We start from the raw sequence: 10070 nt of genomic DNA, 5'->3' as shown, positions 1-10070 counted from the left end.
AAATATCCCAGAAGGCTTCACCCACCTGTCTGGGATGGCTAGAACAACCTGAGAGCTGACTGAGTTAGCACCTTCCCTCCCTCTCACTCTCTTTCTTTTTCTCTCTCTCTTGCCCTCGCTCTCTCTCTTTTCATGTGACCTCTCCAGTAAGGTAGACCTCATTATGTGACAGTTCAGGGCTCCAAAAGCAAGGAAAATGAAGCAAGATCTTTAAGGTTCAGGCTTGCAAGTTGCACAGTGTCACTTCTGGTGATTAATCATAGTCACACTGGTCAGCCCATTGTCAAGGAAAGGGGGAACAGATTGTACTTCCTTATGGAAAATTGGCAAGGTAACATTGTCAAAAAAAAAAAAAAGCATGGGGGTGGGAATTGTTAACAGCCATCTTTGGAAACACAATCTACCATAAAATGCAAATTAAAACTACAAAAAATTTCCCCTCCATCAAACTGGCAAAAATCTAGAAGTTGCTCATAGACTCTGAAGAAATAGGCACTCTTATATATTGCAAGTGAAAGGTCCCATAAAGGGGATTTAGCAATAATTACATTTTGACACAGCAATCATAACCCTACTTCTACCTCTATAAATAAAATTCTTGCACACAAGAATATATATGGTATTATTTGTAATAGCAAAGAACTAGACAATCCAAATAATAGGGCTACTTGAAATAACCTATGGAACATCCAAACAACACAGTACCATGTAGCCATAATTAGGAAGATTTTTATGTCATAGCAAAGAAATATTTCCAGTATAAGTAAAAATAGTAAGATGCAGAACAAACCCACTGATATTGGAAATATCAATTTTGCCTCGTGGTTAAAAAAAAAAACCAAAACTTATTTTCTACCTCTGTTCCATGAAAGGACCTAGAAGCAATGACAGTAATAATAAGCACACCTCTTGTCCATTTCTTGGTTTCTAAATACCATGTCCACTAAAAGATGCATTCTGGGTATGGGTCAGGGAAATATAAGAATATATGATTGGGGTGCCTGGGTGGCTCAGTTGGTTGAGCATCCGACTTCGGCTCAGGTCATGATCTCACAGCTCATGAGTTCGAGCCCCACGTTGGACTCTGTGCTGACAGCTCAGAGCCTGGAGCCTGCTTCGGATTCTGTGTCTCCCTCTCTCTCTGATCCTAACCCACTTGCATTCTGTCTCTGTCTCTCTCAAAAATAAATAAACATTAAAAAAAAAGAATAATATGATTATGTGGGGAAATGTCTTCATTCTTATGACATACTTGCTGAAGTGTTTAGGCGTATAGTGTCTTATGTCTGCAGGTTACTCTCAAATTATTCACCAAAAGAAACTACAGTAGTCCCATTTGGAAACAGGTAATCCTTCTGACATATGATCACAAAGTCAATAGTAGCCTAACACTACATTACAGTGCCTACATCATTCACCTCACCTAGGCATTTTATTATCTTACATATCATCAAAGAAGGAGGCTCAGTAGAATACAATACGATATTTTGAGAGAGAGACCACATTAACATAACTTTTATTACAGTATATTGTTATAATTGTCCTATTTTATTATTAGTTATTGTTGTTAATCTCTTATTGTGCCTAATTTATAATTAAACTTTACCATAGGTTTGTATGTATAGGAAAGTACATAGCATATATAGGATTCAGTACCATCTGCAGTTTCAAGAATCTTCTGGGAGTCTTAGAATGTATCCTCCACAGACAAGGAGGGACTACTATATACACTTGTATACACACACATGGGCACACACACACACACACACACACACACATGTATATATACAGTGTAGGTATGTATACATACATCTAACTATACATCTATCTATGTACACATAAGATGGATACATAGATAAATTACATACTGGAATATATTTAACAATTGTTGGATCTAAATGGAAAGTATATGGATGTTTGTTGTACCATTCTTTCAACATTTTTAAAGTTTGAAAACTTGTATGGAAAATATTTAGTACCAAGCTGGTGGCTTAGTCGGTTAAGCATCTGACTCCTGATGTTGGTTCAGGTTGTTATCTCATGGTTGAGAGATTGAGCCCTGCATCAGGCTCTGCACTGAGTGTGGAGCCTACTTGGGATTCTCTCTCTCTCTCTCTCTCTCTCTGCCCCTCCCCAACGTGCATGTGCGCACATGCACACTTTCTCTCAAAGTAAGTAAACTTAAAAAAATATTTTTTTAATAATGGGGGAAAGTTTTTGCTCTCAAAAAAATAAAAAGATGATCAATAATACAATAATGTCCATTCTCAAGAATGACTGAAAAAAGAAGGGGACAAATTAGCATGTATTAAGTGCCAGGATGGTTTAGGTATAGTATTTCACCTAAACCCATAGCCACACTTTGTGACCACTTTGTTGTTCCTGCACAGATAAGAAAAGAGTCTCGTAGAGGTTAGGTAACTTGCCCACAATCATACAGTAAAATTGGTTTTCAAACCTTGGTTTAACGGAGTCCAGAGTCCCTGCTATTTCTACTAAACCATACTGAAGAAGAGAAAGAGCCTACAATGGTGAGGCAAGACAATATAACTGAGATAAAACTTGAGTTGGGTGCAACTATGGAGATGGATAGAATTTGGAAGGGCATGGGTTTGGAAGATGTTGTGGCATCCTAGTCATGACGTTGGCCATGGCTTATTTAGGCAGCAAGGAAGAGACCGGCCCCCAACAGACAATGATGGTTGTCAACAATGAATAGAGTAACTTTTCAGAAGAGATTGAGTACTTGGACTTAGGTATCCTGGATTTTGGATGCCTGTTTTAAGAGTCTGCCTTTATGTCATAGATTAGAGGAAGGTCTGTGGGTAGGAAAGTGATATGAAAAGAACGTTTTAGAAAGGTGAATATGGTAGTATATACATAGGAGATCCCAAGACACCGAGTTATTTCAGTTTATTTACCTCTTACTTCATGCCAAGCACCATGTTGTATATGGCAGGAGATGAAAAAAATAATAATAACATTAAATTTCTGTTCAAAAAATCTTTAAAACATTAAAAAATATTTATTGAGAACCTAGTATGTGCCAAGTATGGGGTTAAGCAAGATAGATAATGTCCCAGCTCTCATGAAGCTTACATTTGTACAGGACCAAAGGGATATATAAATTACTATATCATTGTGATGTAAGTCCATCAAAAAGGGGGAAAATGCTCCGGGGGAGGTGGCCAGATGAGGACAACACTGTATCTAGTTTGAAGAGATGGAAACGACATCATGGAAGGAGTAGCACTGGTGAGATGGGTTTTGAAGAATGAAAACTGCTGTGGCAGGCAGAAACAGAAGGGGAGCATTCCAATTAAAAGCAACAATTCGAGCAAATGAAAGGAAGCAGGAGATTATTAAGTTAAGAGATAGGAAGTGGTACCTCATGGCTGGACTATTGGGTGTTTTTTTTTTAAAGTAAGAGGAAATATAGCTAAACATAATGCCTGGACTCATATATAGGATTCTTGGACGGCAGTATAACAGTTGAATTTACTGGTTAGAAAATAGGAGGACCTAACTTGGGGAACAAAGAAAGCAAAACTATGCTTTAGGAAATTCTTCTGATACTAGTCTATAGAAGGCATCAGAAGGGAAATATAAAGCTGGATAGTTATTGGGAGATTAGCGTGATGGTTTAGTAAGAGGACATAACGATTTAGCTAAAGTCTCGAGCATGGAAACTGGAGAAAAAAAAAAGCCAGAAGTTTGGGGAATGAAGAATCGATAAAAATTGGACAGTTAAGTGAATTGGGGGGCAAAGAAATAGGTATTACAAATGTAAAGAGAGGGAGTGTGGGTGGATTTAAGATGAACTAGCAGAGAGAGGCATCAGAAAGTCCATGGGGGAAGGGGAATGAGGGAGAACGGGGTGAGAGGTGTAAGGTGTCCGGAAAACCTCCATGTGAAGATGTTCAACATGTGGTAGAATTAGGCATCAGTGAGTCAGTAGTGATGGTGGGTAAAATATAGGTTGAGCTATTTATGTAAAGTGGTAGTGGGAACCGTGAGAATGGGTGAGATTGTTGGAGGAATGCATGTGGACATGAGAGGGGCCTGAAGGCTGGTTTCCTTGTCCCCAAAGTGCTCTGTCTCTGTATCATCCCTCCCAGGACTCCTTTCCATGGCTGCCAGAACTATGCAAGGTGCGATTCTGACCGTTTCACTCCCTCACCTACTGCCTACTACAGCCGGGGTTCAAGCTTTTAAACTGCACTCAAGACCGAGCCCTTCTGGAGCCTCCCTGTTACTACTTTCTGCCTCACACTTTATATTCCACTGTCAACTGTTGCTTCCCATGCTCACGTCTTGCTTTCCTGAGATGCCGGACGTACCCCAGCTGCCTTCACTGCCAATAAGCGATTCTTATGCAGCTCAGACTCCTTTCCTGAATCCTTTCCTGTCCTTCCAACCACTGCCCTGGAGTAGACTAGCCTTACTCCAAAATGGTAAAGTGACCATGATTTTGCTTATCACACTGCAGCCTGATGATCCACTTAGGCACCCATTTCCCGCGAGTTATATCTTGACCTGTCTCTGGGGTAAAAGTGTTCCTCCTTATCAAGACTAATCTCACACTGTATGTGCTAAGGTGGGGTCTTTGTCATTTGTCTTCATACCCTCAGTATCTAGCATAATACCTGGAATGAAAGAGATGGCCATGGGGCACCTGGGTGGCTGTTGGTTGAGCATCCGACTTCGGCTCAGGTCATGATCTCACGGTTGGTGGGTTCGAGCCCCACCTCTGGGCTTTCTGCTGTCAGCGCAGAGCAGCCTGCTTTGGATTCTGTGTCTCCCTCTCTCTCTGCCCCTCCCCCACTTGCACTGTCTCAAAAATAAATACACATACGGGGCGCCTCGGTGGCTCAGTCAGTTAAGCGTCCAACTTTGGCTCTGGTCATAATCTCACAATTTGTGAGTTCGAGCCCCGCGTCAGGCTCTGTGCTGACAGTTCGGAGCCTGGAGCCTCCTTCAGATTCTGTGTCTCCCTCTCTCTCTGCCCCTCCCCTGCTCTCTCTCTCTCTCTCTCAAAAATAAAGATTAAAAAATAATAATAAGTAAACATTTTTTAAAAAGATGGCCATAATGGTTGGCAGGTTTTTTTTTTTAAGTTTATTTATTTATTTTGAGAGAGAGAGAGAGTAAGCAAGCAGAAGGGCAGAGAGAGAGAGAGAGAGAGAGAGAGAGAATTGCAAACAGGCTCCCTGCTGTCAGCACAGAGCCCAACTCAGGGCTCAAGCTCACAAACCCTGAGATCATGACCTGAGCTGAAACCAAGAGTCAACACTTAAGCCTCTGGGCCACCCCAAGCACCCTGGTCTGCAGATTTTTAAATTAAACAACAAAAACAGGTTAGGGAAGTAATACTGGGTCTTTCTAGAATTCATTTCTTAGGAAAATGAATGAATCATAAACTCCAAGTATACAGGAGAGTATAGAATCCCAGAAACTAGAAATGTAACATTTGTAACTCAGGGAAAGAATCCCCTGTATTTAGCAGACAGTGACTGAAAATGGGAAGGAAAAAGCAAAGGTCCTGAAGAGAGGAAGAGATGGTATCAGAGGTACAGTGTGAGGATTAGTTGTGACACGAAGAAACGTCCTTTCCTCACACAGCTTGCAGACAGAAATTTTGAGGTAAAAAGGAATGATGCTGACATCTAGGTTGGAGAAGCCCTCTTCAAACCAGGCCGAACTAGCAAGTTTCAGGTTCATCTTTTCGGACAACATGCTAGATTAGAAAATACTAGAATTCCAGAGAATTCTTGGACATAATCACCAGTTCAGGACTCAAGTAGTACTGGTTTTTGTGTGATATCTGTTTCTTTTTTTATGATGACAAAAACTCACATTCCAAAGCACACGTACTCATTTATTTAACTTCTCTTTTCCCCCGCCTGGGCCCGCATGAGTAGGCAGCAGGTCAGCGATGATTTTCTTCTAAATTAATTAAAAGCACCACTAATTGATATTCTGTGAGCATCATGGCTGGTCTTCTCCACCTGGTACGCTGAGGACCTCAGAATACATCTGATAGCGTCTGATTTTGCAAGTAATTAGGTATTCTGCATATTTACGCATAGATGAGCTTCTGCTTCCAAGTAACTCATAAATTAATATTTAATGAAATCATTTATTTGCCTGGAGATGCTTTGTGTATTCCTGTTCATCTCCCTAATGCTTTATATTTGGTGTTGCATCTCACACTCCAAAGCCAGTGACAGACTTGGCGGGACTATTTCTACGTACACATATGTATCCCATGTACACCTGAATGAAAGCAGGCTTATTTCTCTGTAACTTTCCCTCAGAGAAGTCATCTTTCTCCAGGCCAAGAAAAAACTCTTTATGAGAAGCACTCCAATTACTTATTTGAATTACAGGTAATATTTAGGAAAATCACATTAGATTGAAGCCACTTGAATATCACTTTCAGAAGACTAAAAAAGGCCACCAGATAAATTACTTAAAAATAAAAAAGGGGGCCCTGGGGTGACTCAGTCAGTTAAGCGTCCGACTTCAGCTCAGGTCATGATCTCAGTTCGTGGGCTTGAGCCCCACGTCAGGCTCTGTGCTGACAGCTCAGAGCCTGGAGCCTGCTTCAGATTCTGTGTCTCCCTCTCTCTTTCTGCCCCTCCCCAGCTTGCACTCTGTCTCTGTCTCTCTTAAAAATAAACATTGGGGCGCCTGGGTGGCGCAGTCAGTTAAGCGTCCGACTTCAGCCAGGTCACGATCTCGCGGTCCGTGAGTTCGAACCCCGCGTCAGGCTCTGGGCTGATGGCTCAGAGCCTGGAGCCTGTTTCCGATTCTGTGTCTCCCTCTCTCTCTGCCCCTCCCCCGTTCATGCTCTGTCTCTCTCTGTCCCCAAAATAAATAAACGTTAAAAAAAAAAATTAAAAAAAATAAACATTAAAAAAAAATTATAAAAAAATAACAATGTTTAATCATTACTCTTGGAAATATGACCTCAAAAACAAGCACAGGATGTTACAACAAGCATTTTTTTTTAATTTTTTTTTTTCAACGTTTGTTTATTTTTGGGACAGAGAGAGACAGAGCATGAACGGGGGAGGGGCAGAGAGAGAGGGAGACACAGAATCGGAAACAGGCTCCAGGCTCCGAGCCATCAGCCCAGAGCCTGACGCGGGGCTCGAACTCCCAGACCGCGAGATCGTGACCTGGCTGAAGTCGGACGCTTAACCGACTGCGCCACCCAGGCGCCCCAACAACAAGCATTTTTAAGAACATTATTAGGTGGTTATAATGTGGAAATCAACTACATGCAGATTAAGGGGGAAAATTTGCTAATTTGATGTTTATACAACAGGTAATTGAAGCATGGAATTTCTTATAACATCATACATGGGTAAAGCATTACCATCTTTCAAAAAACACTGCTTTCTTTTAAATAAGCTTAGACAACAAGCTGACAGGCTTTGGGAAACTGGTGTTTCAAAACATCAAGGAAAAATGTGAAAATAATGAGAACTCGTGCATGGAAAGAAGCTAACGTATCATTTCACAGAATTAAAATATGCATATACAAGCAAATGTGTATTTCATCTTTAAACCATGAACTATAGATTCAAGTAAACTTGATTTGCTTTTTAAAGTTATGCTACAGCATATTTTAGGCACTATCCATCACCACCCCTAGCTTGGCCTCTTTCCACTGGATACCAGTAGTATGCCCCCTGTTGTGACAAATAATAATGTCTCCCAATGTTTCCACATGTCCACTGGGGGGTGTCATCACTCCAGTTGAGAACCACTGCTCTAGACAAATGCTGTCAAATATCTGTCAAGTAACTTCCACATTTTTCTTGATGTTCCATTGTTTAATTATCTGAAATCTAATTAAAATATTGATTCCTCTCTGGTTAAAACAGTTGGTTACTATTCCCATTATTTACTTTTCTATTAAATTTTGTAAAAATAAGAAATTTCAGGCAGTTATGAGTAACTATTACTGAGGAATAACCTTGCAAAATATACATTTACCAAAAAGAAAGGAAGGCTTCATAGAACCAGATCCATTAAAGATAGAGCAGTTGAAATCAATCTTTATCAGAATGGAAATATTAGATACTCTATACAAGTAGAACTATGCTGTTATGACTGCCCTACCTTCAGATCTTTTCATTTTGCTGAGGTTTTCCTTCTCTGAGCCAAACATCCTGTTTTCCTGGTCCTCATTAAACTTAAATGATGATTAAAACTACTAATGATGGGAAGTATAAACACGGTCAGTAGCAGGTAATCCAAATAGTCTGACCTCGGAGTAGATCTAATTTTTATCTTTTGCATTCTTTCGGATGTATGAATCTAGATGCTAAAATTTATGTATAGTTCCCAAATCTCTACAAGACAGATGGAGGGAAAAAAAGAGGAGTACAAAATTACTTGAAGAATTTGGATCAAGGTTAAATACTCATTAAGGGTAACTGAATGTGGACTGTAATTTCTCCCATTTTATTTTCATGTGCTCATGTGATTGTTTATATCGGGACACAATAATTAAATACAAAACAGAATGCAAGACTCTCAATTTATAGTTTGTAGCTTAAAAAGAATCTCTTTATTAAACCTGTTACAGAATTCATTTTTTCAAATAGAAGTACAAAAAAATTTGATTGTCACCAAAAATGTAACCAATGAATGATGGTATTAGAAATTATTTTCCTTTACTGTAGCTTCTCTAAATTTTCTATTTTTTTCTATAATGAGTATTTTTTAAAACCACAAGCAAAAAATAAAAAATAAAAATAAATAAATAAATAAAACCACAAGCAAATTCTTTCTGCACTCCCTTTCCCCACCAATTTTATCACAGTTTGTGGCCTATCAAGTAGGATTTTTGGACAAGTGCTTACATTACTCTTGGTTCCTGGGTTTTATTTCAAACTATACTGAACTCTCCCTAATTTTTGTTAAGTGCATTTCCTATTAACCAAAATTAAAAATGTGCCCTTTGAAAAACCTGATTTCAGATGAAAATCTGTCTTGCAATTAGATACACAGAAAACGAATATTCTATGCAATGTAAGACAAACCATGGTTCTTACCATTCTATTTCCTAGTTTGATAAGGACTGTCAAATTTCTTAAAAGAGTACACACATACATTTTTAACTTGGCATTCCATGTTCAGTAAAAATCAATTTGATCTTAATTACTGTGGAATTTTGACAACTCTAGCAATGGCAAAGCTGAGTTTTATCTTGCCGTTATCTAGCAAAAAGTAAATACCATTAAGATTCCAAATGCTTAACCTGGTTAAAATGAGAATATATTTCAATCAAAAACATACCATCGGGGAAAAAAAACAGTATTGCTATCTAGCCATGAGTTTCTCAGTACATTTTTGCAGGCCCTAAATGTTTAGAATAAATGTAGCATTCACATACTATAGTCCATGAAAAGAGTATATTCTTTTATTGTTTTTGTACATACATGTTGTTTCAACTTTCAATAATAAAATTCAATAAATTTGATTCCTCAATCATAAAAACTTGCTTTACACATTATGTACATGTTGCCAAAGTCTATAGCCATACAAAACATCACAAAGATTTGACTCTATGCATGGTGCCATCACACAGGAGGGAGCTAATCAAATAACATACATTCAAAGATTAAACTGTAGATACGCACAGTGTATTTGGCACTGTTTCCTTAACATTAGAACACCTTTCTCTCAGAGACAAGTATTCTTAAGCTTTAGTCCCAATATACCAGGATTTCTTTTATTCACGTCAAAAGCAGCTTTCAAACTCTATTGTAACAGTAATCAGTTTTAAGAAACAAAATACAACCAGAATTGGGAATGGATTCAAACACGCAAACTTTTTGCTATGCTCCAACCTGCCATCCTTAGAGTAGGTTTACTTTGATAATTTTTCCATTGTCAGGGGTGTCAAGAAGAAACAATTTAAAGACAAATACCTTGAGTACACCTAAAGATAACAGTTTGTTTAAACTTTAAGATTATCAGTTCTTCTTGGGAGTGCCCAGGGAGCCCTGATGATGTGGAACTTGTGATGATTTTGGCAGGAACTCCAGAAT

Source organism: Herpailurus yagouaroundi, unplaced genomic scaffold, assembly GCF_014898765.1.
Source record: "Herpailurus yagouaroundi ecotype Mexico unplaced genomic scaffold, PumYag 139, whole genome shotgun sequence".
Lineage (NCBI taxonomy): Eukaryota > Metazoa > Chordata > Mammalia > Carnivora > Felidae > Herpailurus > Herpailurus yagouaroundi.
Note: the sequence above shows the minus strand (reverse complement) of the source record.